The 6749-nt window shown below is 48.0% G+C and overlaps 1 protein-coding gene across 1 annotated transcript in view; it reads right to left on the bottom strand.

The window, feature by feature from the left end:
* Positions 1-5697, bottom strand: part of CYSTM1 (cysteine rich transmembrane module containing 1) — a 39952-nt gene extending 34255 nt beyond the window's left edge. The window contains exon 1 of the mRNA XM_047851464.1: positions 5581-5697. The gene's annotated coding sequence lies outside the window, so the exon portion shown is untranslated. The remainder of the gene's footprint in view (positions 1-5580) is intronic.
* Positions 5698-6749: the final 1052 nt, after the last annotated feature.

Raw genomic sequence — 6749 nt, 5'->3', positions numbered from 1 at the left:
CACCAAAATAAAAAGCTTTTGCACAACAAAAGAAACCATCAACAAAACCTGCTGATGGGAGAAGATATTTGCAAATGATTGATCCAATAAGGGGTTAATATCCAAAATATAAAGATCTTTAAAATATATAGACAGATCAATCTTATACAACTCAACAGCAGAAAAACAAATCCAATTAAAAAATGGGCAGAGGATCTAAACAGACATTTTTCCAAAGATGACATACAGATGGCCGACACATGAAAAGATGCTCAACGTCACTAATTATCAGGGAAAAGCAAATCAAAACCACAAACAGCACCTTACACCCATCAGAATGGCTGGAATCAGACAAGTAACAAGAAGTGGGGGTGAGGATGTGGAAAGGAGCCCTTGTGTACTCTTGGTGGGAATATAAACTGGTACAGCCACTGTGAAAAACAGTATGGAGGTTCCTCAAGGCAAAAAGAGAATTACCATATGATCCAGTAATTCCACCACTGGGTATTTACCCAAAGAAAACCAAACCAAACCAACCAACCAACCAAAAACTAATTTGAAAAAATAAATGCACCCCTATGTTTACTGCAGCATTCTTTACAATAGTCAAGATAAGGACAGGGCGCCCAGCTGGCTCACTCAGTGGAACACAGCACTCGTGATCTGGAAGTTGTGAGTTGACATATGCTCCCCAAATGATCCTGCCCAGGTCCTGACACCGAAAGCTGACTGGTAAAGTACTGCAGGCGGCATCAACAATGTCAAGTGGCAGAAGTCTGGCACCTCCTCCCAGGTGGTCGCCTTCCCAAATAACTTTACAGTTAATTGTTCCCCATCCCTATCTTTCTTTGCACAACGAGCACGTGGTCTGATAGTTTTCAGTAATGATGTATTTTTTGGAACAACTCTCTGGGGACTAATGATTCTTTCAGCATAAACTGGAGAACTAAAGATAGGCACTATGAATACAGCATTACTCCCCAGGGAGTAAACTCAGCTCAAACCATCCTCCCACCATGACTACCAACACTCCCTTAAACCTTTTAATTGAAAGGGTTCACAAAAATATAAATCATCCCTTGTTTTCGGCAAAATCATACACAGGCTTGCTGTCCATAGAGACTAGATTCAAACCATTTGTCTTCCTGGCTTTAGAAATGAGGATCCATCCAGTTTCCTAACTGGTTCTGAAGCCTACAATCAATACCAATATCCCACCTATGTCTCCTAAAACCTACTTAAGAAGTCAGCGAGTTCATTTCCTTTTGAAGAGTCCTTTGTAAACAGCACACCAAGTAGTGTGAACCTTTTTGGCCGGAGGGTCAACTCATGCCCAATCCCCTCGCTTCTATGCTGCTGTTTAATTGCTGACTCCCACTTTATAGCCAAGCCAATTAGCAGCCTTGGCCAAGCGGCTGCCTGAGAAAAACAAGCCTCTCCGGTCAGAATTCCCCTCATGCCTAGTCAACAAATGCCAGAAGTCTAAGAGATGGATATTATAGTTCTATAGAGTCCCTGGGCACATCAGCAAGCATGTGGGTGTCTAAGAGGACCAACGGACTGACACAGAACACGGGAATTTTAAAAGATGACTATTTCACTCCTCATTTAATTTAGGGAGCATTATTATCCACTTTTACCTCTGATGAACTTAATAACTAACTCCTTTAGAGTTGAAAGGATTTTGGATAGAAAAAGCTCCAGAAAGCTCCACACCCAGCTAGGTTACTGGTTTATTCCAGGCACTTTAAGGGAAGCAGAAAAGAGTGGGGAACCATTTGAAATTATTTCCTTATCAAACACAAACATGGAGTTTACCTTCAGGCCTCCAGATCTTGATTATAAGTGTACTGATAAGCCTAAATACCCCAGGAAAAAAATAATAAAAACACCTTAGAGTTTGAATGAGGCTTTCACAAAAATTTAGAATGTCCATCTCTTTTTTATTTCACTAATCTCAAAACATCCGTTCATCCAAGAATTACAATTTTCAGGGAGAGCAGCTCAGGAGACTCCCCTTAGTCTCCGTCTCACCTCTCTTGACTTGTGGAGTCTTTTTTTTTCAAAAATTTTTTTTTAAGTTTATTTATTTTGAGAGAGAGCGCAAGCAGGGAAGGGGCAGAGAGACGGTGGGGGGGAGAATCCCAAGCAGGCTCTACACTATCAGCACAGAGCCCGAAGCAGGGTTTGATCCCATGAACCTCGAGATCGTGACCTGATCTGAAACCAAGAGTCGGACGCTTAACTGACTGAGCCATCCAGGCGCCCCCTGACTTGTGGAGTCTTGAGTAATCCTTTTTGCCATCTTTGGCTTTGCTGGACAAAGCCAAAAGCTGAACCCACAACTGGTGACCCTGACGTGATAAGCCAAACCCGAAATTGGTGACCCTAAAGTGAAAGTGATAGCTTTGAGAGGAAGATTTTTAGGTGGCAGAATCGACATGTTCAGGAAAAAATGGGACATTGTCCGGACTTCGGATAGACCTCATCCTGGACAACAGTGGAGACTATGCCCACAAGTGACCAAGGCAAATGATGTCACCTGGGGACAACTTAAGAGCTCGATCAACATGTAACCAAAGTAATGTGCCATGGCAGAGGGCCACCAACCCCAGAAAACAGGTTTTTAGCATATCTAGCTGTGGTTTCTCAAAACTTGGCTAAGCCCTCCAAATGATCTACACCATAGTGGCCTCCTCGAGACATCATGAATGACAACAGATTGCCCTCCTCAACTCCCATGAACAAGATTCTTTAAAAAAAAAAAAAAAAAAAAAAAAAGAGGGATATGTAGGAAATCAAATAGCTATGTCCTGGTTAAGGAGATTATAGGAAACACATTACACTGCTTTCTGGCCCTGCAGAGGACACCTGACCACTATCTAGTTAAGGCATATTTAGGGACTGGGTCCTGCCTGTGCTCATGAATTCCTGAGACCATGTTATCTATGGAATATCTCTTTTGTACTCTTGGGAATGCCTTGTTTCTTTGCACGCTTTCTATAAGTTCTTACTGGCATGTAGCCCCTGACATATTGCGCAATGTTTTCCCTATAACATATACCTAATAAATACGGGAGCTTGTCAACAGTTCGGGGAGACTTCCCTTAGCCTCGCTGTCACCTCTCGACTTGTGGAGAAAAAAAAAATTCAGCTTTGGAGGAGCTTACATTGATGCTTTGGAGGAGCATCAATGTAAGTAATGAATTAATTACATTAATTTCATGTAAGCCTCTCATTAATTCTCCTTGGTATCTGGGAAGGGAGTACTAACCATTATCCCGTTTCAAGGTCGAGGAATGTTACCATCCCAAGAACGGTGGGCCCTGCCCAGGGCCTTGGGTGACAAAGGCCAAGGACTGAGAATTCTCCTTGGCTCAGTCTCTGGCCTATACCCCAGCCCTACTTCTTACTTTGGCTGAGAGCCCCTTAAAGGAGAGCATTCCTGTTCTTCAACACAGGAACAGCCAGCCCTGGGAGCTATCATAGCTTATGTTTAGGGAAATACACAAACTTTTTTTTCCTTACAATGAAGTCATATTCTCTACCAATGGGAAAACTTGTGGGGGTGGTACGGGTGAATGAAAGTGGAAAATTTCCCAAAACTCTTGGCCTACTTAACCACCCTGACAGCACATAGTTATAGTGTTTGGGGGTTGGGGGCTGTTTCTTTCCAAAGGAAGCATGATTAGTTGGCTGGTTCAAATACTTTTGAAGAGATTTAGAAAATGGTTAACAACGGTTTAAAAAAGTGGCCAAGAAATCTAACCTCCAGAGATTCTTGTGAAGCATGGGACTCCTGTAAAGACCTTTAAAAGTCACTATCATAACAAGCCCTACCACTTGTAATATTATAAGGAAAAACTCTTCAGTACATGCTAATGCATGATAAACAGCCATTGCTCAGGTGACCTATCTTAAGCCTTCTTTTACAGAGAATGAAGTCACTGATCTGAAGTGAAGTTTATTTTCCCCAGGTGCCACCACTCTGGATTTGCCCTCCCTTGAGTGCTGTGCTGGTTTCTACATTTATACACAAACCAGCTGCGGCCACCTTCCCAAGTTCTCCGCAGTTCCCGAAACCACTTTTTACTGGACAGGATCCCTGGAGGTCCAATTCTATTTTCTGCAGCAAACATACACAAAACAAATTGGTAGCAAGGCTCAGTCATTTCATGTCCTTCCAGAAAACATAAGTTGTTAAGGTTTTGTATAAAATGGGGCACTTGGGTGGCTCAGTCAGTTAGAGCCCAGACTCCTGATTTCGGCTCAGGGCATTATCTCACGGTTCGTGGGTTTGAGCCGCATGTCCGACTCTGCATTGTCACCTTGGGATTCTCTCTCTCCCTCTCTCTGTCCCTCTCCTGCTTGCGTGAGCAATCTCTCAAAATAATAAACTTAAAATAATAAAGGATGGCAGTGCTATTTGTGTGTGTGTGTGTGTGTGTGTGTGTGTGTGTGTGTGTGTGTGGTCACAGAATTAGTAAATTTCACAGCTGGGAAAAACCCTAAATCACCAAATCATTCCTTTTCAATAATCAAAACTTGTTTCTCAGGAAATTAAGACAAACATCCAATTAACACTTAAACAGCCTTAGGTGGAGAAGCCCACAAGTTGAGGGTAATAGATGTGAAAGGCGAACTCTTAGTTCTATAATTAACAAAGCATGGGACTCCTTTCAGTTTCCCCAATGTTCCATTTTCATGTTTTGGCATTGATTATCCTGTAATAAATTTCCCCCATTAACTCTCCTACCAATCACTTGGGGGTTGGGTTTCACTTTGGGAATCAGAGGCATTTGTACCATACTCTGAAACCTCTGAAGGCCAAGTGTTGTGGACAATACAACCTCCGCACTTAATGAGACAGGCAATCTCACACATAGCCATTAAATCTGGTCTAAAGAGACAAGAGGGGCACCTGGCTAGATCAGTCAGTAGCGCCAGCGACTCTTGACCTTGGGGTTGTAAGCTGAAGCCCCACGTAGGGTGTAGCGATTACTCTGAAAAGTAAAATCTTTAAAAAAGACAGACAGAGAGAGAATAAGAAAATGAACTGCAAATGGGTGTTTCCCTTCTCTTTGAGGATTTTTCAATCTGCTAACAATGGCTCGGGTGTAGGCAGGCACCTGGGTGCTTTCGTCCTCACCCGTTATAAATATTTCCTAAGCAGGGGTCGCAGAATCCCATCAGACCAGAGTTCTAGGTGTGGTCACCTCTTTCCCAGGCTGTCGCAACAGCCCCCTCTGTGTCTCCCCATGCCAGTGTTCTCCCGACCCCCAATCCAGCCAACGCTTCAATGGCTCTCCCACAGCACACAAACCCTCAGCTGGGCACTCAAAAATATTTCCTAACCGGTCCTAACCTAATCCTCCAAACTTCCCCCCCCCCCCCCAACAGCCCTAGCACTCGGTCCAGTCACCCAACAGTCGTCGTTCCTTTACCTCTAGCGCAAAGCTCATGCTCTCCTTCCGCAGACGTCCCTTTTTCCTCCCTCCCTTCTCCAGAGGTCCTCTTCCCCTCTCTCAGCTTCTTCCAACCTCCAACCGCTGCAGGGAGATTAGTCCCCACCCCTCAGGACTCTGCTCAGATTTCACCTACCCCAACAGGTCCACTGAGATCCCAATTCACTCCCTCCTTTTCCCCGAAGCACTTTCTCTGAATACGCCGGCCTCTGCTTCCACTCGTGGGGCTCCCAAGCGGCCTCCCGGCACCAGCCTCCCCCCCCCACCCCCCCCGCCCAGGCAGCTCCTCAGAAATCGCTGCCCAAGGAGAAAAGTTGCACAAGCCTCTCGCAGAAGTCCCCCGGGACGGGGTGTGGCGAGACCCGCTCCGAGCACGCCGACTCCGGGCACGGGGAGGCCGCTTGAAATGCTGAGCGCCTTTAGTTCACGGCCCAGAAGACGGGCGGGCGGCGCAGGATCTCCACCCTCCCGGCCTCCGCCAGCGGCTAGCGACCGACAACCGGATGAACAGCGGCGGTGCTCCCGGGTGGGCTTTGGGCTGGCTCCCAGCCCCTCCCCGGACGCTGCGCACACCCCACCCTGAGTCAGTCCACCTCGCCCGGGTGCCCGCCGCTCTCGGGGCGCTCTTTGGGGAGCTCGGGGGCGCGCCAAACCCCCGAAGGGCCCCGCCCTCACCTCACCCGCTCCCTAGTCCCAGCCTGGTCGGGCCCGCGGCCGCCGCGCCTCACCTCTTCTCTTCTCCAACCGGTAGGGCACTGGTTTGTTCCGGACCTGATCCGACCAGATGAGACCGCACCAGATACACTGCACCTGCCACCAAGCTAGAGAGGAGCAGCGGCGCTCCTGACGTCACGGCCGCCCCGAGCGCCGCAAGCCCGGAGTCACCTGATCACCCTGGCAACGCGCGCGGGGCGGGGCGGGGCGAGGCGAGGGGCGGTGTCACAGCACGAGCCCCGCCCCCAGCCGCCTGGCCTCCGGGCGCCTACCGAGCGCTGCGGGTCGGTCTGTGCAGTGGGGACTGTAGACGCCAGCCTGGCCTCCCTGCCCCCGCCTACGCTCCCGCCTCCAAGGCGGGTTGGACCTGAGACTCCCAACAGACACTCCTCTCTGGTTGGATCAGTTCGCCGAGACTCCAGATGATATCTTCTCGCCGCCAGTGCAGATGCCTGGAAGGCAGGCCTTGGGTCCCTGTTGTATCCTGCTCTGGCAGGGTTCCTTGTAGGCCGCTCCTCCTGGTGTCTGCTGGGTCTAGCTACTTCGGGGGATTATTTCCTGAGCTGTACGGGAAAGGACCGGGGCTAAGGC

This window comes from Prionailurus viverrinus, chromosome A1, assembly GCF_022837055.1.
Source record: "Prionailurus viverrinus isolate Anna chromosome A1, UM_Priviv_1.0, whole genome shotgun sequence".
NCBI lineage: Eukaryota > Metazoa > Chordata > Mammalia > Carnivora > Felidae > Prionailurus > Prionailurus viverrinus.
Note: the sequence above shows the minus strand (reverse complement) of the source record. Positions and strands in the feature narration are given on the sequence as shown.